The sequence below is a fragment of the Meriones unguiculatus genome, chromosome 8 (genome assembly GCF_030254825.1).
Source record: "Meriones unguiculatus strain TT.TT164.6M chromosome 8, Bangor_MerUng_6.1, whole genome shotgun sequence".
Lineage (NCBI taxonomy): Eukaryota > Metazoa > Chordata > Mammalia > Rodentia > Muridae > Meriones > Meriones unguiculatus.
In genome coordinates, this window is record NC_083356.1 from 104,090,890 (window position 1) to 104,113,919 (window position 23,030).

At 38.0% G+C, this 23,030-nt stretch overlaps 2 long non-coding RNA genes across 2 annotated transcripts in view; one reads left to right on the forward strand and one right to left on the reverse strand.

The window, feature by feature from the left end:
• LOC132656041 (uncharacterized) overlaps nt 1–23,030 on the forward strand; it is a 46,077-nt gene that overhangs the window by 7,406 nt on the left and 15,641 nt on the right. The window lies entirely within an intron of this gene.
• On the reverse strand, nt 365–9,873 carry LOC132656040 (uncharacterized). The gene is made up of 3 exons (XR_009593996.1): nt 9,795–9,873; nt 4,094–4,282; nt 365–620 (listed from the first exon to the last, which is right to left on the reverse strand). It is a non-coding gene; the product is annotated as an uncharacterized LOC132656040 (long non-coding RNA).

The window sequence follows — 23,030 nt, forward strand, 5'->3', positions numbered from 1 at the left end:
CTTTTGATGTGAACTGACAGACTAAGATCAGAAAGGAGAGGAGAACCTCCCCTATTAGTGGACTTGGGGAGTGGCATGCAAGCAGAGGGAGGAGGGAGAGTGGGATTGGGAGGGGAGGATGGAGGGGCTTATGGGGAGGATGCAGAATGAATAAAGTGTAATTGATGAAAAATTAAAAAAAGGGAAAAAAATAAAAAAAAAAAACAAAAGAAAAAAAAAAGAAAGAAAAGGTCTGACTGGAAGTTAGTGAATACAACAGTTCAGTCCCCGCTTCTTCCCAAGAGCACAGAACTGAAGCATTGAGATGACTAAAAACAGCAGAAAAATAATATAATCCGAAAGCAAAAATTTCTGTTACCTAATAAGCTACCTGTAGAGGTGAGGTGAAGTTCAGCAGAACTGAAAAGCATAGGGCGAAGGGCTATCCATTCTGGAGTACAGACTCTGCCCCACAGAGGAATGGCTGGCTCACGAAGGACTCTCTCTCCATATGATCCCATTCATAGCTACTCTGGAACACTGATTTCCTCTGCCAGATGAATGTAGTTTTCTTCTTACATTTGGGTGATCCGCTAATGAGGAACTGAAGGTTGAAATAATTCTCATTCACTCTGTTCGCTCTGTGCCACATGAAAAAAATAAATAAATAAACCAGAGGAAACAAATTTAACTCAATAAACAAAAGACATTGACACAAATGATAATAAAGGAAGCCCTGGAAGGCCTCAGTTGTGGAATGTTCCCCAGACCATGCAAAGCTCTAGGACTGAGATATAAACAAGTATTAGAGAAGGAGAATAGGGGGGAGGAGGAAGGAAAGAGGAGGAAGAGTTCTAACTATAAAACCATGGCATTATAAAAATATGTAAAAAGTAAAGAAGAGACTTGATAGAATAAAATTCTGATATAAAAATAAATATCTTGTGGAAAGAATTGAAGAGATATTAGTGGCCAGGAAAACTGAATAAAAACAGAAAATATGAGAAAAATCATTTTAGCAATATAAATAAAGGAGTTTTCCAGAATTCTTTGATTATATTATTAGGAATTTCATAAGCTAATAACAGCACAAATAAAAAGTACTTAAGTAATGATTAGCAAATAATTATCCAGAATCAAATGATAGAAATGTTTAAATTGGGAAGGCTGACTAAATGCCAACTACAGCTAGCACATTAAGCGATAAATTTATATCCCCCATTTTTATTCATTATTAGCCAGATAGAGCCAAGTAATTGTGGTGATGATACTTGCTTTTTTTGCCCAATGCTGGAATGCTAGTGAATTTAGGTATGCCCTGGTTACTCGCATGCCTCGCTGGGTGCCTGTGCCCGCTGATGCCCCTCACTCTATGACTCTCTTCAGACAGAAAAAGGATCTTGGAACTACAGCCGCCATTGTTACTGTCATCTCATTGGTGGCTGTTGGAGCTACCACCATGGCATTAGCCATGAGTCATACTGGGCAGACTGCTCAGACCCTGAATAATCTTTTAGCCAATGTAGCTCATGCCTTAGATGTACAAAAAGGAATTAATGCTCAACTAAAAGGAGGCTTGATGGTGTTCAATCAGAGGATTGACCTCGTGCAGGAGCAAATTGATACCCTATGGCAAATCTCCCAACTTGACTGTCAATGAAAGTATGCTGGACTTTGAGTCACTAGCATACAACATGAGAATTTTTCCTGTGCTGCAAATCCGTCTAAACAATTGTCTAGCTATATTTTAGGTAATTGGACTGGAGAATTCGATACTATGATGGAGCAGCTGAGAGTGGCCATTATCACGGTAAATTCTACCAGAGTGGACACAGGACTAGCCACAGGATTATCATCATGGATTGCTGCAGCCATGAATCATCTGATGGAATGGGTGGGCATGGGAGCGTTAGCAGGCCTTCTGGTGTTGTTCTCCTTGGTTTGCCTGTGGTGTATATGCAAGATTAGTCTCACAACAGTGTGATGCAGCCATGATCATTCAGGCCTTTACAGCCATTGAAGCAGGACAGTCTCCCCAAGCATGGTTGGATACCATAAAAAGCTAAAATGATACGCTCAGGATGCGAGGCTAAGCACTGCACTCAGGGTCAGCCGCTTTTGACCCAGAGAAGAGCAAGTCTGATTGCATGCAGGTTGATACCCCAGGTCCCGCCTCTGAGAAAAAGGTATCGGACGGGTCTGATGCTCTTTGGGTGGATGACACCTAAATGAACATCTGTACAAAGTCCCAATTTATTTCTAATATCAGAGATCAGACCTCTACTCTTGCCTGATGCGTCCAAAACAAAAAGGGGGAACTGTAGAGAGCTGTGTAATGCCACGCCTGAAAGATGGAGCTGGTTTCTGCCTTCCACCTTCCTGATGGTGAGTGCTCTCTGTCACAAACAACTCCACATTTGGCTAAGGCTGAGGATCTGGCTTGCTTCCATGTATGTGGACCTATCTGCATTGCCCACGTGGCATGCTGGGGTCGGCTACCCAGAGGCTATTTAAGCTGTAGGCTGGCTTTCCCCAGGGTCAGATGATTGTTCAAGGTTCCTGAATAAACTGCATTGAAAAAAAAATAATCTAAGAAATGAAATGACAAATATTCTATGAAAACACATTATCCTATTGTTAGCCTCTCTTCTAAGGGGAGTCATCATGGACCAGCCAAGCTAGGTCTCTGTCCTGTCCCACTATACTAACCCCTAAGGGAGGAGACAAGATCATGGCATAAATTGATTCCATTCTTTACCCAGTGACTTCCCACACAATTGTAATTTATTACATAAAAACAAGAACATATATTTTGGAGGAAAATGGTGATATGGTACTTAGGTGTGCAGTGAATAAAAAATGCATAGTCAAGGCTTAGGTACCAGCAAATGGTAGAGGAACGCAGAACACTTAGGAATGTGGGCTGTGTGGTTATTTGCTTATATCAAAAACCATGCCACCTGAGGGAAGTCAGTATCAAACTGTCAACTCCAACTAGAACCAGTCATAGAAAACTGCCTACTACCTAGCATTGGAATTAGTCAAACGATTTACTGAAAATTTAAGCAATTAGAACAGAAGTGAAAATTTATGAGTGTGAGCATAGAGAAAAGAATGTTTACATTGTTTAAAGTGGTTGTGGCAAAATCAATGGCAATCTATTAGAGCGTCTAACCATGATTAATGCCTACAAGGGGGATGCAGCCTAGCAGGTTTTTGAGTTTTGTCTCACAGTTCCCTTAGGCCTCATGTAGGGAAAATACAAACAATGACATCATCTTGGACAAATTATGGTGGGTATGTTATATACAGCAGGCATGGATACCATCACCCAAAATGAATAAAGCTATGAGATTCAGAACTTGCTGATATCTCAATATGTAATTTGTGTAAAGCCAGTTGTTTTAATAGACTGAAAAATATAATATCTTGGAATGGACAAACTGTTTTTCACCACTGCCCCCCAAAAAACAAAGAAAACAACCTCCCAGTGAAGATTGCATAATGAAGCTTCTATAATGATTCTTAAATATGTAAATAGTCTAATGGCAGGAAGTCTGCAGTGATAGTGGAAAACTCAAAGGATTAACTGACACTCTTGCACTCTTGGGAATACCATGGCCTCCTATGGGATTTTTTTTTTTTTTTTACCATGAAACCATGAGCCTTTCTATTAATGAAATACTTAACTTGTAAGCTCTTCTGCCTCTGGGAATACCTGCTGGCTAGCACTTTCTTGCACCAAAACACACATTTCTATGCTGGTAGCTACAACACCATATTACCAAGACAAAGATAAGTCACTGTTCCACAATTAAATTATTCAACATTAGCATGATTATTGAAGAAATTGTTGAAATACTTCTCAGTAGGGAAGCTGTGTGAGTTATCTTTTTGCAACTAAGACAATTAAGTGAGAAAACTTATTTAAAGGAGGGAAGTTTTGCCTTTCATCTCACCATCCACAAATCTCAGTGAGTGAACCACCAGCTACTCTCTTGCTTAGGCTTATGGTATGAGGAATTGCCTGTGTGTTTTAGTCAGGGTTTCTATAGCTGTGATAAGACACAGTGGCCAAAACAATTTTAGGGAGGAAAGGATTTATTTGGCTTACATATTCTGGGTCACAGCACTTGAAGGAAGCCAAGGCAGGAACTGAAACTGGGCAGGAACCTGGAGGCAGGAGATGATGCAGAGAGAATGGAGAAATGCTGTTTCCTGGCTTTCTGCCATGGCATGACTTGCACAGCTTTTTTTTTTTCTTTTCTTTTTTTGAGGAAGACACAATCATCATTTTTATTGTCTGAAATTAGAATTCATACAAAGTGTAAAGCAAAACAAAAACAAAAACAAATCAGTAGTAATCTCATGCATACCAAAAAGAAAAATAAAAGATTATTGTGGAAAAGATTTTGAGATGGTATGGTAGTCTTTTAAATTCATTACAAATTTTTAATGGTATGACATTTTCAAGTGAATTCTAGTTCAATTAAAATTATCTGGTATGAAATATTTGATGATAAAACATTACTAAGATTATGATTAGTAACTATATAAAGGTTAAAATATTAGAATCCATGATCATCTGCCCAGAGATGATTTCACCTACAATGACCAAGGTCTTTTTACATCAATCACTAAAATGCCCTGTAGGCCTGCCTGCAATCTGACCTTATGGTGGTATTTTCTCAAATGAGGTTTCATTCTCTCTGATGACTCTAGCTTGTAGTGTCCAGTTTACACAGAACCAGCCGGCTAACAGTGGAAAGGAGAGAGCCTACACAAAACTCTTTATTTCATGGCAGTAGTATGCAATGGGGGCATTGAGGGCAGGATATCAGAGGCATGTCCCAAATTACTTTCTTTCTCCAAGTAGGTCCTATATTCCAATAGCCCATTTAGCTGGAAAAAACATGAGTGAGTTAATCCATTGCAGAGACTGATGCACCAACCAAGAGCAATGCATGGAGAGGACCTAGACCTCCTGCTCAGATATAGCCCATAGGCAGCTCAGTCTCCATGGGGGTCCCCAGTTAAGGACAGCAGGGAGTGCCTCTGTCCTGAACTCTTTGATCACTTGCCCCTGACATTCAGCCTTGTCAGGCCACAGAGTAAGAGGATCCAGGCAGCCCTGAGGAGACTTGATAAGCTTTGGGCAGATAAAAAAGGAAAACTCCCCCTTTCCGTGGACTAGGGGAAGAGGATAGGATGGAAGAAGAAGAGGGGTTGGGACTGGAAGGAGTAGAGGGAGAGGGATTCCATCAGAACATATAATGAATAAATTGCAAAAAGAATAAAAAATAAATAAATATGAAAAAAGATGTTGGATCTCTTTGATGCCACCACCTCTCAACAGCACCATCTGGCCTATGGCACGTTAGACCTTAGGAGAGACACTTATCCATATCACAACATTACTGTTATTTGGTCGTTCACATCTCTTTAAAGTAAGGTAACTTTTAAGTGTCTTTAAAAGTAACATGGGGAAGCACCAGATTGATTTCTGAAGTGGTTGTACAAGTTTGCATGCCCACCAGCAGTGAAGGAGGGTTCCCCTTTCTTCACACCCTCTCCAGCATGTGTTGTCACTTGAGTTTTTAACCTTAGCCATTCTGATGGGTGTAAGGTGAAATCTCAGGGTTATTTTGATTTGCATTTCCCTGATGACAGGCAAATGGTGAGAACTAGAAAAGATAATTTTGAGTGAGGCAACCCAAAACAGAAAGACACACATGGTATACATTCACTTATAAGTGGATATTAGCCATATAATATAGGATAAACATACTAAAATCTCTACTCCTAAAGAATCTAAACAACAAAGAGGACCCTGGGCAAATGTAATATACATCAGAAGTAGAAGATGAGAGGGAACAGGACAGGAACCTACCACAGAGGTCCTCTGAAATACTCTACTGATTGAGGTATCAAAGCAGAGGCTGAGACTCATAGCCAAACTTTGGGCAGGATGCATGGAATTTTATGAAAGAAGGGGGGGGATAGAAAGACCTGGAGGGGACAGGAGCTCCAAAAGGAGACCAATAGAGCCAAAAACAAAAACAAAAAACAAAAAACAAACAAAAAAAACAAAAACAAAAAACTGAGCTCTGGGGGCCCTGAAGAGAATGATACCCAACCAAGGACAATGCATGGAGAGGACCTGCTCAGATGTAGCCTATAGACTCAGTCTCCAAGTGGGGTCCCTGGTAAGTGGAACAGGGGCTTTCTCTGGTATGAACGCAGAAGCAGGCTCTTTGATCACCTTCCCCTGGGGGGTGCAGCCTTTTCAGGCCACAGAAGAAGACAATGCAACCAGTCCTGATGAGAGCTGATAGGCTAGGGTCAGATAAAAGGGGAGGAGGACTAAGGAAAGGGTTTAGGGGGAGAAGAGGAAGAGAGCATGGGATTAGGAGGAGAGGAGGGAGGAGGGCCACAGCTGGGATACAAATTAAATAAATCGTAATAAATGATAACAAAAAAACTGAAAAACAGTAACATGAGGAGACTTTCACTGCAAGTTTGGGAAGGTCAAATTGATTACAATTTGCAATGCAAGACACAAAAGCAAGAAGAGATACAGTGAGAGCTCCAGAAAGCCAGATAGCACATCCTCAAGTCTTGAGCTAGAAACAAAGAGGTACAATAAGTAAGGAAGCTTCTGAAAGCCCAAGAAAAACCATATAAAAGAAGGAGAAAGAAGAACAATAGGAGCTAACAAAGGACCTAAAGGCACTTCTGCCCCAACCAGCAAGAAAAAGAAACTCAACAAATAATGAACTTCACCAAAACACTGAGGAAATATTAGTTGTGGCTGTAGATTGCTGTGGTCTTGCCTACAAAAAATAGAGAAATAACATGTCTTGCTCTAAAACGTCAAAGGATATCTGCATTCTTTACAATAAAAGGCAACAAATCACCAGCAAGCAACTAATAACACAATTAAATGAACATAATAGTCAGACAAAACCTTCTCAAAAAAGTACATAGTAGAGAACATTCATAAGCATTTCTACATGTTAAAGTTATCTCAAATATTCAGTATGCTAAATGAGGATTGGCTGGCTAGAGACATGGTGACAGGAAAAAAACTAATAAAAATAAAAATTGCAAGCGAGTGTCATTCATATATATATATGTATATATATATATCACAAATATTTGTCATATATATGTATAAAATAGCTCATCAGAAATGGGTGGAGAAAAGTGAATTTCATGCAATGTGTCCTATCCAAAATAAAGCACAGAGAGGGAAAAAGACACAAGAACAAATCAGTTGTGATCTGTAGGATTATGGAGGGTAATTTGATTTTCAAATAATTATATGTTTCAAATGAGAGGAAGAGGGGAATAATAAAAATTTTAAGGACATAAAGGCAACATTGTTCTGAAATTAAAGCATAATCTCAAGAACCTCAATGAAATCCAAAGGAAAGAAAATTCTTGATGATCACATTGTTTAAAACTGCCCCTAATGACTTATTTTGTGCAGGAGAAACTGATCCTTCAGATGCTCATGGACTATGAAACAAGCAGATCTAATTTCAAAAATGATTTCTCGGTAGGTCATGTTTAGGAATATATACATATATGTCTGTACCTGCAATTAATGAAGAAAAAGAGACATGAACTTGAAAGAGCAAGAAACAGGTATATGCGAGGGCTTGAAGGGAAGAAAGAGAAAGGAGTAATGATGTAATTATAATTTCAAAAAGAAAAGAGAAAATGATTCCAGCTAGGAGACAGTAGAACAATAACTTCTGAATTAAAAAAAAAAAATAGGTTAGCCTCGGTTTCTGAAGGCCTTTTCAAGCATACACACAGACACACACACAGAGAGAGACATACATATACAAACACACACAAAGGAAAAAGATCACATTACCCCCTGGAAGCGTGCTGCTTGCTACATTTTGTAAACAGAAGGAAATTAAGACATGCGAGCTACACAGAAGTATAGAGGAAAAAGTAGATTCTCTGTGGGTACATATAATGTAGACAACATCTGCTTGATTATATTAAATGATATGTAGCTGAGCCAATAGTGATAATCTTCTTTGAGAACGAACATATGAATGTAAACTGTGGATGACAGCAGCTAAGAAGTGGTTGGATGGGTGGGGAGTTAATTGCTGAATGGGAGAATGCTGCAGTAAGAAAATAAAGACGACTGTGGTAAATTTCAGTTGTGCCATGGCCCATATCTTCTTTCTGTGAATTGCTGATTAAATGACACTGAATATTAAAGGGGTTAAAAAGTGAAAACAAAACCCACACCTCAATCATGATACACACTTGAAATATAAAGAAACAAGACAGAGGAGTGTTGCTGTCAATTAAATCAATATCTGAAGAAGCACATGTTGGACTAAGAAAAGCAGAGGCACCGATTAAAGAAAAGTGAGTGAGCACATGAGTTCTAAGCAGTTAAGCCGCTGTTAGTAACCACTCCATCAAAAGAGGTAGTTTTGCAACACAACTGTGGGAGAAATATTGACTAGTGAAGAAATACTAGGTCGCTTTTGCTAATATTTTAAAGTCACTTATTTTAAAAACATACCTACCATTCTTTGCATTTGCTCTAAGCCCTCAGACTTTGAAGCAAATATATTTGGTTCGGGTATGTGTACGTGTGTGTGTGCACATTTGATGTACTTGTGCATGTGTGTGCCTTTGATGTGTGCTCTGTGTGCATGTGTGCTTGCCTGTAGGTGCCCAAGGCAAACTTTTGATTGTCTTCTCCTGTTTCTCCTTATAATTTTATTTTGAGACAGCTGGAGCTCACCATTGGGCTAGACTGGCTTCCTAGTGATTGCACGCGATCCCCTCTCCATCTCGCCTTCTCCCACAGCAGTAGGATAGCAGATGGTTGCTTCCTCTCCTGAGCCTTGCAAGGGTATGAGATAGGGATCCAAAATCAACTCCTCAGAGTTGCACAAAAGGGCTCTACCCATGGAGACAACTTCCAACCCCTTGTACATATTATAAAGGAAAATAATTTTTTTATATAATTTAATCTTATCAAAAAAATCTGGGGTTAACTTCAAAAATGAACATGCAAAAAGGATTAATATTATATAAGGCTGAAAATTTAATATAGGACAAAACACAGAAGAGAAAATAAAATAATGCAAGAAAATGTATATTAATGATGTAATTTTGCATTAGTTTTTAATTTGAGATCTTTGGACACAAAGAAAAATGGATCTGTACTGGTTCTAGTTATCACAGAATTATGTTAAATTCAAAGACACAGTTATTTTTTTCTGTAAATATATCCTTGAATAAACTTGTTGCATTCTGCCTTACACATTAATAATAGCAATTGGCAGTGAAGAATACCTATTATTTTATTAATACGTGTCACAGAATTTAAATTAGGATTTAAGATGAACCTAGAAATAGATGTAATCTTCTTCCTTATTAAGAACCTCAATGGATGAAAATAAGACATTACAACTATGTGAAGCTATCAGTATGCTTGAGTAAATAAAAAAAATAATAATAATAAGTGCATAATAAGTGTGCAGGGTACACAGCACAGAGCAGCCTTTGCTCAAACCTCACAGTATCCTTCCTCTCTCACCTGACTTTCTCTCCATGCCCAGGACCCTGGCCAGTGCACAGAAAAAAAAGTAGTCTAACAGCTCTCATAGTCAGCAACCATGCCAATGTTCTTTTACATAATTTCCTTCAAATCAATGTTTGATTAATAGAAACATATTTACATATTATAATGTATAATACAAACAATATAAAATATATGCATATAAACTCTCTATATATTTATCTACATCCGGCATCTTGGTACTTACATTCCGTTCAACTCTTTGTGTAGCTTCAGAAGGTATTTCCTTTTTTTTCTTTCTTTAACATGAACAATTCTATCACCTGAAAATTTAGATAAATTAAGACAAATTATCCCAACGTCCAAATACTGTGTATAGTAGCATGCCTTTGCAAGTCAAGAACTTGGTAGATAGAGATAAAGGGATTTCTGAAGCTCAGGAACCCTTCCCATTGTAAATGTTATATGTCTTTTTTTCCAATTATGTCCTACAAAGCAACACTGGGCATTTCTAAATGCCCTGTGTAAGGGGAAAATAAACGGGCTCATACTCCCTGTAGGTATGGGCAATCAAACAGGATCAAATCCAAGTTCCTGAGCATAGGTACATGAAGTAAAATTATGTAAAATGACAAAATTTTCAGAATTAAAAGGTATCACCTAAGACTTTTATTAAATTTGATTTTGTGATACAGACATCAACATAACTATTGTATACACTATGTCAATTTAACTGCTCATAAAATCTAATAGATAAACATTCGATATAATTTGAAGTACTGTTTTTTATAATTTTGTCTCAGTTAATAACAAAAACCACATGAGTAGATTTCTATTCTTTGAATTCCCCTCATGCTAAAACATATTCCTACAATTGAAAAATGAACTATTACTAACATTAATAATCTTTCATTCACATAATATAAATGGAATGCAAAACAGCTATGGCATAAATTACAGACGTGTGTGATTCTTGAATAATGGAATTTAAATTGGAAGATGTGAATAACTCTTCTGTCTCTACTGCTGTATCTCTGTTTTTCTCTCCTTTTCCTCTTTTTGTCTCTAATCAAAAGGCATATTGAAGCCCTAAGAGACAGAAGTGCCACTAGGTGAAAACAGCCTAGAGCCATATAGCAGAGGTATTTGAACATATGCAAAAAAAAAAAAAAAAAAAAAAGCACACACTTAAGGATAGAAAGGAAAGTAAGAGTTGAAACAATGGAGATGAATTTTATTAAACATGGAAAAAAGATTAGGAAAAGTTCCCATGAAATCTAATTTGTCTGCTGTTTTCATAGATCTGTTGCTCCTTGGCTTCAATATAGACACAGATAAGATCATGGTTAACTGAAAATAGGTCATTCAAGGTCATGAACACTCTAAGCCTTTTCTAGATCAACGATTATATGACGACCATGACATAGGGTTAATAGAACTTCTTAGGAAATTTTACAAATGCTCAGTATCCAACAGAAATTTTAAAGAAAAAAATTCAGATTTCAGAAATGAAAGTTTTTACCATGCTAATAGATAGTACTTGTCTATGTCAATAATAAAAGAGCCCACAAATGATTCAATATCAAATATATTTAAATTATTATAATTAAATACCCTTTTTGCTGCTATAGAGCTACTAAAAATCATGCAGTGTATGTGTTTTTTTATTAGTTTGGAATTTGGCCACAGTTCTTACTTTAAACTTTTAACAGCTGTGGTTTAACCCTTTCTCAGGGTCTAAAGAACTCACACTGTCTGTATCAAGAGGGGGGCCTCTATGAATAAACTAGGAGATAAATATTTGGCAAATTCCATGGTGGGTGAGGATTGCTTTCTGATAATTTAGTCTTCCCTTGGTTTTGCTATTACAGATGGAGTAAAAGAACACATTAATAACTTTGGAATTACTGAGAAAGAACTGTTCTTTTAAATATGAAATTATTGTTAGACAATATATAAATTCCCTTCCATGTACTATTGGACTCATGACTTGATGGTTAGTCTTCTTTGTCAACTAGAATTTTTTTTTTGCCAGTTAATGCTGTCATTTATTTAGTATAAATTTACAATAACAGGAAAATACATTCATAGAAATACAATATCACCTAAAGGATATCATCATAAAGAAATGAAAACAATTCCCATTTTTTTTGTTGTAGTTGTTTGGCCTTACTGTCCTTTGAAAATCAAACAAACCTGTTTATCACTTTGTGATAGGAAACAATGAACATGTTGCTACAGGGAAAAAAAAAAGTAAGCTTAAGTAAAAATAATAAATAACTATCATCTTGGATGAAAAGGCTTTGCTAAAAAGAGTTTTGTTTGGTTCTTGAAATAGTCTTTTGAAGAAAGACATACGTCTTGAGGGCTAATTGATGAATTAGATGCCAATGAACTATATCTCCCTGTACCTTCTACAAAAATAACATCCAAATCCATAGTTATGGTGCTCTAGAATGACGTTCACCCAGTTGAATTTGATTTCTTTTTACATCTCCTGTGAAGACAGTTGTTCCTGTATGGCAGACTGAGCTATTGGTCCCCCTACATCTTGTTTTACATTAATCACAGTTTATTCAGTTTGTACCCCAGCTGTAGCCCCCCCCATTTCCTCCCAATCCTATCCTCCCTCCCTCATCTCTTCCCATGCCCCTCTCCAAGGAAACAGGACAGGAGTCTACCACAGAGGGCCTCTGAAAGACTCTGCCCAGCAGTGTAACAAAGCAGATACTGAGACTCATAACCAAACCTTGGGCAGAGTGCAGGGAATCTTATAAAAGAAGGGGGAAATAGTAATATCTGGAGAGGACAGGAGCTCCACAAGGAGAGCAACAGAACCAAAATATCTGGGCACAGGGGTCTTTTTCTGAGACTGATACTCCAACCAAGGACCATTCATGGATACAACCTAGAACCTCTGCTCAGATGTAGCCCATGGCAGCTCAGTCTCCAAGTGGGTTCCCTAGTAGTGGGAACAGGGACTGTCTCTGAAATAGGTGGATCTAGGAAGAGTGGGGCCCATGTAAATATGATCAGCGTATGTGTATAAAATTTTCACATATTTAATAAAAGTGACCTGTTACTTCAAAAAGTAAGTTGTTTATTGAAGGGAATGTCAAGGCAGCATAACATTCAGGCTGTGGTTTGATTGTTTCTTATTGCTTTCTAGGTATAGAATGAAAGACAGAATAAAGACAGGAACAGAAAGACAAAAAAAATATGAGTCCAGGCAAAGAAAAGAAAGGGTGTGGGTGAGTTTAAAAACTCCCACAAGGCAGTTGCAGATAAAGAAGCAGTAATTGTTGAAGAGATATGTCCCACCAAAAAGAAATCATTTGTTCCTCACTGAGACACTATGAAGGGCACCCCAAGGCAAGACTCAGTCTGTTTAAGGCACCCACTTTTTTAAACGTAAAATCATTGAAAAGATAATGTTGAAAATAAGAATATCACTGAATGTGTGTGACATTTGTGAACTTGTGCCTTCTCTTGGGCATTTTTCTTGTTTGTTTGTATTGTCCAATTCTGCTGTTAGTTTTTGTTTTATATTATTATAATATATTTTATCCTTATTCCTAAGAAACCTGTTTGTTTTCTAATGAGAGGTAGAAAGAGAGTGTCATTGTGGAGGGGAAACAGGGTGAACTGGGAACAACAGAGAGAGGAAAAATTAAAATTACGTGAGGAAAACAATTTCTATTTTTAAAAATTGGGAAAAAATAAGAGGATAAAGGAAAGAACGAAGGAAGGGAAAGAGAGACTGGCAAGGATCTTTTTGCCATGTGCTGTTCTCTGTTTTCCTACAGACAGCTCCAGCAGTTTTACTACCCAATAAGACTTCTTTACACACACACATACACACACACACACGATCCAGATTAAAGGTGGGCCTTTCCTCTTCAAGAGATTTAATTAATTAAAATCCCTTACAGGTGTATCCAGCTGCTTGTATTTTAGTTAACTTCAGGTGTAGTCTAATTGACAACCAAGGATAACCATCACAGCAGGTCTAGAAAAATGATTGTGTTCGGTAATGACATTAAGGCCAATAAGGAACTAATTCCATAGTTTACACTGCAGCAGTTCAAAATGCACGGGGAGGCAAGCCCCCAACCATGTGCTCATCTTGTTAACATTCACATTCCTTTGACAGGAGAGAGCCTCACTTGAGGATAAAGGAAATATCCTGCCCCTGGGGTCTCCTGCTCAAAGCCAACTACTTAGGGAAATGGTTTCTTGGGTTCAGCAGGAAGAGTCTGCTACATTTGTTGTGAAAGGGGAGGGGCCAGATACATCATAAACTGGCAGCAGAAACTGATAACATTGCCCATGTAGTACTTGTTTTGCAGACATGAATGCTGAATGGCCTCAGCAGCTTTCTAGAATCTTAGGGCAAGCCTCTATAAACATCTTTCATGCCCGCAAAATAAGTACCACATGAGCAATGGTACCCTTCATGGAGGCTCATAGGGGCCACTGAGTCAACAAATTGGAATAAGGGAGACCTAAGTTTGAAGAGAAACAGATGTCCGCCATGGAAAGCTGCAGGCATGGATTGGAGCTGGCTCAACAGAAAGGCTATTTGTACCAATGGTGGCTGAACTAGAAAGTCTAGATGATGCCACCAAGAGTTTTATAAATCCAACCTGGTGATAACAAATTTGGTCTTTGCATTGGGTTTCAGTTTTGCATTTATCCAGTCTTTTGATGTCCTGATTCCTCCCTTTTGGAATGGGATATCTACTCTGTGTCATGCTTATTATGATACTTGAGTTGTTTATCATCATTATCGTTATTACTATTACTACTACTATTTTATATGAGTTCATAGTTAAGAGATTGCTTTAGTCTTCATAGAATTTCTACAATTTGAGTTTTTGAACAATTTTGACCAAAACTGTTTACTTTTAGAGGGCTCTTGGAGATAAAGTAAATGCATTTTGACCTACCCATAAGAACTACCCACTCTTAGTGGGCTAGGGGTGAAATATTATGGATTAAAGTGATGTATCTGGTTATGAAGTGGAAAAGGGATAGCCTTGTGGCAGTTCATCTTACAACCAAATTGATTAGATTAGAGCAATCTGTGAGGCAAACATCTACCTGTATCTTTTGAGAGTGTTTCCAGCAGTTTAACAAAAAGAAGAAACCCCAGCCTGCACATGAGAAGCACAATCGCAGCAAAAGAGATTCTGGACTGAATAAACAGAGAAAATGGAGAAAATGAACGAGAGTAGTAGCATCCATCCCAGCTGGTGATAGGATCCGGCCAACTGCCTTGTGCTCCCACAGTCAAACCTCACACTGTTATGGTGAAGTGTATCCTTAGACCGTGGGACAAAAACCAAAAACAAAAAAACAAACAAACAAAAACTCTTCCTTAGGCTTCTTTTGTCAGGTTTTGCTAACAGCAATGAGAAAAGTAATGAATATACATGCTATTGAACATATACTAAAATATACTACATGTGGCTAGAAAAGCATACATAGTAATACAAAAATAAAATGAGAAGGTAGCCCATGAGCACTCACAACCATGATCTCATATGAAGAAAGCATTCCTAAAAATGGTTTATGTAAAGATAAAGAAATAAGTTCACCAACAATCTAAGAAAATGGAACATTAATAACAAGCACTTATTAATCCACTACAATATATCAAAATTGTGCAAAGTGCTGAAATACAGAGATAAATAATATTTAGCCCTTTTCTTTCTAGAACGCACATCCTAGTCAGAGTACTTAGCCAAATGATAATGCTACGGTGTACTAAATGCCTCGTAAGAGTTTTTCGCAAAATCATAAGGATAAGGATCCCCGTCTTCCTCCCTTCAAGCATGACTGGATTCCAACCTTATATGACTAATGGCAGGCTTGCTTCTTTTTTTTTTTTTTTTGCATTAGCATCATTTTTTATTATTATTATTAATTACACTTTATTCATTTTGTATCCCCCCATAAGCCCCTCCCTCCTCCCCTCCCAATCCCACCTTTCCTCCCCTTTCTGCATGCATGCTCCTCCCCACATCCACTGATAGGGGAGGTCCTCCTCTTCTTCCTTCTGATCTTAGTCTATCAGATCACATCAGGAATGGCTGCATTGTCTTCTTCTATGGCCTGGTAAGGCGGCTCCCTCCTCAGGGGGAGGTGATCAAAGAGCAGGCCAATCAGTTTATGTCAGAAGCAGTCCCTCTTCCCATCACTATGTAAGCCACTTGGACACTAAACTGCCATGGGCTACATCTGTGCAGGGGTTCTAGGTTATCTCCATGAATAGTCCTTGGTTGAAGTATGAATCTCTGGGAAGTTCCCTGTGTTCAAATTTTCTTGTTCTGTTGCTCTCCTTGTGGAGTTCCTGTCCTCTCGAGCTCTTGCTATTTCCGACTTCTTACATAAAATTCCATTCAATCTGCCCGCCAGTTGGCCATCAGGCTCAGCATCTGCTTTGATAGTCTGCAGGGCAGAGGCTTTCAGAGGCCCTCTGTAGCAGGTTCCTAGGTTGTTTCCTGTTTTCTTCTTCTTCTGATGTCCATCCTCTTTGCCTTTCAGGATGGGGATTGAGCGTTTTAGTTAGGGTCCTCTCTTTTGCTTAGTTTGTTTAGATGTACCGATTTTAGTGGGTTTATCCAATGTTGTATGTTTATATGAGTGAGTATATACCATGTGCATCTTTTTGCTTCTGGGACAACTCACTCAGGATGATCCTTTCCAGGTCCCACCATTTACCTGCAAATTTCATGATTTCCTTATTTTTCATTGATGAGTACCCATTGTATAGATGTACCACAATTTCTGCATCCATTCTTCAGTTGAGGGGCATCTGGGCTGTTTCCAGCTTCTGGCTATTACAAATAAAGCTGCTACAAACATGGTTGAGCAAATGTCCTTTTTGTGTACTTGAGCCTCTTTTGGATATATGCCTAGGAGTGGTATGGCTGGATCTTGAGGAAGCGCTATTCCTAGTTGTCTGAGAAAGCACCAGATTGATTTCCAGAGTGGTTGTACAAGTTTACATTCCCACCAGCAGTGGAGGAGGGTTCCCTTTTCTCCACAACCTCTCCAGCATGTGTTGTCACTTGAGTTTTTCATCTTGGCCATTCTGATGGGTGTAAGGTGAAATCTCAGGGTTGTTTTGATTTGCATTTCCCTAATGGCTAATGAGGTTGAACACTTCTTTAAATGCTTCTCTGCCATTCGATATTCCTCTACAGAGAGTTCTCTGTTTAGTTCTGTTCCCCATTTTTTAAGTGGATTACTTGGTTTGCTGCTTTTCAGCTTCTTTAGTTCTTTATATATATTGGATATGAGTCCTGTGTCAGATAAAGGGTTGGTAAAGATTCTTTCCCAATCTGTAGGCAGTCTCTTTGTTTTGATGACAGTATCCTTTGCTTTACAGAAGCTTTTCAGTTTCAGGAGGTCCCATTTATTGATTGTTGCTCTCAGAGCCTGTGCTCTTGGTGTTCTGTTTAGGAAGTTCTCTCCTGTACCAATGAGTTCTAGGGTATTCCCCATTTTTTTTCTAGCCGATTTAATGTGTCTGGTTTTATGTTGAGGTCTTTGATCCACTTGGACTTCAGTTTTGTGCAGGGTGATAAGTATGGATCTATTTTCATTTTTCTACATGTAGACATCCAGTTAGACCAGCACCATTTGTTGAAGATGCTATTTTTTTTTCCATTGTATGGTTTTGGCATCTTTGTAAAAAATCAGGTGTCCATAAGTGTGTGGGTTCATTTCTGGATCTTCTGTTCAGTTCCATTGATCCACCATTCTGTTTCTATGCCAGTACCATGCAGTTTTTATAACTGTTGCTCTATAGTACAGCTTGATATCAGGGATGGAGATACCTCCAGAAGATCTTTTATTGTAGAGGATTGTTTTAGCAATTCTGGGTTTCTTGTTATTCCATACGAAGTTGAGAATATTTCTTTCCAGGTCTGTAAAGAATTGTGGCAGGCTTGCTTCTAAGGGATCTCTTGAGAAATGGAATGAGGATGGGGCTTTATTCCCCTAGGAAATGGTGTTGTCCCTGGTATAAGTGTGTTCACTGACAAGTTAGTTTTCTTTGTATTCTTGAAGGATCATTTTCTTTCTCAACAGGAAAGTTGATTCAATGATCTAATTAATAGCACATTTTTTCATGTTGGAGTCGATAAGGACAATGGTTGCCAAACTAAGAGATGTAATTTGGCAGCAGTGCACAAGAGATCATGATCTTCAAATTATGCTACTTTTTTTGAATTAGTGAGAAGACAATGGTAATAAATGAAGGTCTAGTATAAGGCCTAAATGCCATCTCTAAGATTGCAAAATTAAACCCACAACCTAGGTTGTTATTTTCTCTCACACATAGCAGAACTGGGTTAATTGAACAATTTATTTTTCATGTTTAAACATTGTAAATAAGATCCCAAATTAGAGTTATAGTGCAACATTTACTAACTAATTTGTAGTGAAATTACTCAACACTGAATTTATTTTAAAAGTTTGGAAAACAAAACTTTAAGACTATATACTGCTAGGACCTACTAAAATTTTCTCCCAGCTATGTATAGTATTCCTTTCTCTTATTGCTCATGTCTTTATCTTGATAACTAATCCAAGAGAGGCTGTTCTCAACTTCCCACTCTGCACTGCCAAATAAAGTCTCATGGGTTAATGTATCACTTCCTTTACAATGAATCACTTCCTTTACTTCCTGGTGTGTCACTGTCCAACTGATGACTTCTCTTCAAATATATTAAATGGTGTCAGCAAAGTAAAACAATCTAAAATTAAATGTTATCTTCCTCTTTCATAATATGATGTTGTACTTATTCAACAAAATGGCAGTTTAACTGATAATTCCGGAAATAAAAAACATGTCTCCCCTCAGCCAAACAGATGCTGTGCTGGTTTTCTATTAACAAGAGACATTTCATTGATGGCTGCAGTTATTTGAATGTGTTCAGTTGTTAGTTAATACGCAATAAAAGTTCCCAACTCCCTAAATAACAAGCTCTTTCAAGACAGGATTTGTGCTTTAGAATCAGCACTACTTTACCCATATGTTTATACACAGTCTGTACTAAAGCAAATATTCTGTGATGACAGTAAGTAGAAAGAAGTTGCGATTACTGTGAATATGATATTATAAGAAACAGACGAGGCAGTAGACAAGTCCAGATGTGTTTATTATAAACAGAATTGGGTTGTTAATCTAAAGATCTCTAACCAATAATATTAATTAAGTTTCTAAACATCTTGCTGAAGTATAATTACCCACACTTTATAGAGTAGGGAAAGAGGCAGATGGCAATAATGTACTGGGCTACTGAGATGCTTTCATTACACTGTAATAAAATGGAAATCAAGCATCCTGTCTGCAAGAAAACGTTTCCATCAGCTATTTTAGGTTGTCTTTTTTAGTTGAGTGAAACATTCCCCTGAGAAAACAGTTCCCCAGGACAGACTTTTTTTTTTATCTTATATTGTAGAATATTGGTGATCTGAGTCAAGCAGCTTAATATATATACATATATGTACATATATATGTATATATACCTCCTATTCTACTTTTCATATGTAAGAACTTGAAGAAATCCTTAGACACCTTTGAATTTTGCTTCATATGTAAAATGGGAGTAAATTTGAACCGCAGCTGTATCAATGGATCATTACAATGATCAGAGGAAGTTATATGCAAAATGGAACCTGGAACATTCTACATAATCAAGGAATGACAAGACTTCCAAGAACATACCCAGATTTCCTGTATATGTACAATAATTTCTAAGCCAAAAACACACCTCTAGCTATGCAGGGACTTTAGAAAGACTTGCTTCTTCTGAAGTCGGTCTGTGATGTCCCTGTCAGTGAGTGAGCTGTGGTACCCAGCAACAGGGTACAGGCTGCACATTTCTCTGGTTCGTATTTTTCTTACCTGTACAAAGAAGTTGTTAATCATGGCAATCTCAAAGATAACATCTCCGAATATTTTATGAACTCAGAGTGGTCAAGTTTTATCTTAGTGTCTTTTCAGTCATTTTTTTATTGAGTATTTATTTAATCTTTTTAAAATATTGGGGTAGACACTTTACACAGACTTCCATTTTGTCTTTCTAATTAGCTTATCTCAGGAAACAGGGAGTACAGCCTCTGGAACATTATTTATTAACTCATTGTCAAATGTGTGAGAGGAATGCAGATCAGAAAAAAATAATCTTGTAGACCTAAATTCATTACACTCCCACTGTATAAAGTAGCACTCACTGTCTCATTCAAATGTTCTCATACTGAACTTCTGAACATTAATTCTTCCTGTGTCACACTTCAAGAACATTCTTCCCCCCTCATAGTTCCAATTATAGTTTCTTAAAATTATAATGTAACACTCTTAGGTTTGGAAACATGAAGATCCAGTTCCAACTGCTGAAAAGCGCAATAGCACTAGCATCTACTCAACAAAGACCACGTGCAATACATCAAAAGGCAAAAGTGAAACCCAGCTCAGCTGGTAAGGTGGAATGACTTCCAAGTTGAGTGGTTTATTTTTTAAATGGGATATCTTTGTTTTAAAATTTTACTTTTACTTTTTGGTATGTGTGGGTATTTCTATGGATGATTCTTGTACATTCAGGGCAGGTGCCCCTTGAAACCAGAGGTGTCCGGTCCCTTATTGGAGTTAACAGCCGTGTGTGTGTGTGTGTGTGTGTGTGTGTGTGTGTGTGTGCTGCTGCTGGACAGGTGTGGGTGTACCGGAACTAAAACCCAAATCCTCTGCAAGGGCAGCATATGGTTTTACCTGCTGAGCCATTTCTTTGGCCCTTAGTATGATTTACAAATTTCAAATGTCTTTTCTAAGCTTTCACTTGCTGTGGCAATCTAATGGGCCTTACACTTTAGAGAGTAATCAAAGCTTATTTTCTATTTATTTTCATTTTCATTCCTGAAGTGATAAATTCCCTAACATTTCTCACAAGCAATTGTTCATAGGTTCTTTTTCCTTTTCTGGACTTATTTCTCTTTAACTTCGAGTAGGTGCACTCCTCCTTCTCTCCTGCCCTATGTGATGCTGAAGATGACCCTATCTGGTCTCAGCTGAGCCTCACCAGTCTGGCTCTCTTGACATATTTCAGCAGTTTCTAGGACTACTTCAACTGCTAAAGTACCAACCTCTTACACAAGCTGGACGGCCTGTTTTATTTGATTTTGTAATTCCTTGTAATAAACAACCCCCTTTTTTATTATATCCAACATGCCACTGTACTTTTTTAATCACAGCAGGGCATTACATTTGATTAAGATAGTTATAATTCCTGTTTGCTAATGCCTTAGTTTTGACAAAGGATTTCCCTCTATAGACTGTGTAGGCCAGGAGCTCACTATGAAGTCCGGATTGGCTTAGAACTCTCAGACCTCTAGTCTCAACCTCAGGTCCTGGGATTATATGTACACAGCACCACACCCAAATCAGAATTTCAATAAGTCTTGAGGATCATTAGGAGTCAGAGTCCTGTAATTATAGTATTGATTACTCTTAAAAGTCTCGCCTTGCGTTTGTTAATATAGAATGCTTTTGGCATCTTACAGTTTACCTTGACATTCTTGTAAGTCTTAGTAGTTTGCCCAGTTTCACCTATTGTATAAAATCCTTCTGTCAGATCACATTAAATCGTTAACAACACTTTTTCTTGCTTTTATTCTTTGACAATTCCAAGCATGTATTTAGTACATTCAGGTCCCTCTCATCTCCCCACCCTCTGGCTCCTACTTTCACTCTTCCTCTTCCCAGCAATTTCCATTCCTACTCTCAGGCCTTTGCTTTGTCTCTGGTTTTGGTTGTGACCCCTCTGGGGCCTCTTGCCTGGCCTAGATGTGAAGTGTTCCATTGTACCACGAGCAACTCACTGCTAGCTACATTACTGAAGACAAAGATTGCCTCTTCCCTAGCAAGCCTGGACTGTCCTTAGCTGCCTGGGCAGAGCTGAATCCGATGAGTCCCTCTAGCCTGACCCCATCTAAGCCATACTTATGCCCATCTGACCTATGTATTTTAAATACCAACAGATCTATTTCATTAATTTCCCAAGACTTTTGAACACAGCACAAGATGGCCAGGAAATCAGAGACAAGCTGTTAACATATTCCACATTTTCTGCCTGTCCATTTTACTTTTTGTTTACATACAAATGGAATTTGGAAGCGGAAAGCTTTTGAAACTATCAAAAAATTCCCCAACCCAGACTTGTTCAAGAGCTTGAGAGCATAATATTATTAAAGGGTTATGAATCAGCTTAGACTTTCTCCACAATGACCCTTGCTTACCCTCTGCCCTTTACTTCTGGGCAAAGATAAATTCTGTTTTTCACATAACATTTTATTATTTGTAATAACAACAATATTGTCACAAAATATTAAATCATAGTAGCTAGGGTTATTTTCATGTTTGGCCCTACAGCCTATTAGCTGGGAAAGAAGAAAGAGAACCAAACACGGATGCTGAAAAATTAATTTGTAACAATTACACTGTTCGTTTTTAAAGCTCTTTACATTTCATGAAACGCTTTCCTAGAAATAATCTTTGGTGGACCAGAAAACAAGAATTACAGGTTTCAGGGGGCTCCAGGACTGGAGTTTCCTCGTCTATATAAATTGACTCTGATAAAAACTATACGTGGCTCAAAGGGTTATATAACAGATTAAATGAGTTAATGCTTATTAAATGCTTCTGACAGTTTCTGGCATGTGGCAAGTGCTAATGAGTATATTTTTAAACTCAAAGGAATAACACTTTTATTAACACACTTTAAGGCAGAACTTCTCACCTTTGCAGAGCCAAGGTAATGAAGCCCACAGCTGAGGGAGATAAAGGATGAGCCTGCTGGAGATTATCATAACTGATTCAAATCCAGCCCTTGTGCTTCAGCTGCAGCTCCCTTTTTTTTCTTTGCTGGCATTAATGTCTGTAAATTGAGTCTTCAAATTATGTATACCTAATCACTTACTTATGTCCTTTGTACAATATGCAGTCAGTAATTGCGATTTGCGCTGTTTCTGTATAATGAGATACCTCATTCAGCAATCCCCCATAAACACTTTAGCCAGTGTAAGATCCCATACATTTAATGCATTAGAGACCTCACATCCAGGTTCTGAACCCACTTTATCAATGACACTTAAAAACTGTTCTCAGACAAGATTTTCCACTAATGAGAGCCAGGAAGACAGTTAAAAGCCAGTATTATTATAACTGTACCTTTTATGGTCTGGAAGAAAATGAGGACTGGCTACTGGTCATTCTGCAATAGTTCCAAAATGACTTCTACACGATCGAAATCTAACTTCCCAGTTTGGCAGGTTTGTTCTCATCACCAAGCATCTATTTGGTTTTCGCATATGGTGTTAGGGACTGGGAAAACTTCAAAGGTACACCCTACTCTCTACATAGAAAGGGGGTGACTGCGCACCATAAGAAGTGTACACAAAGAATGGATACATCCAG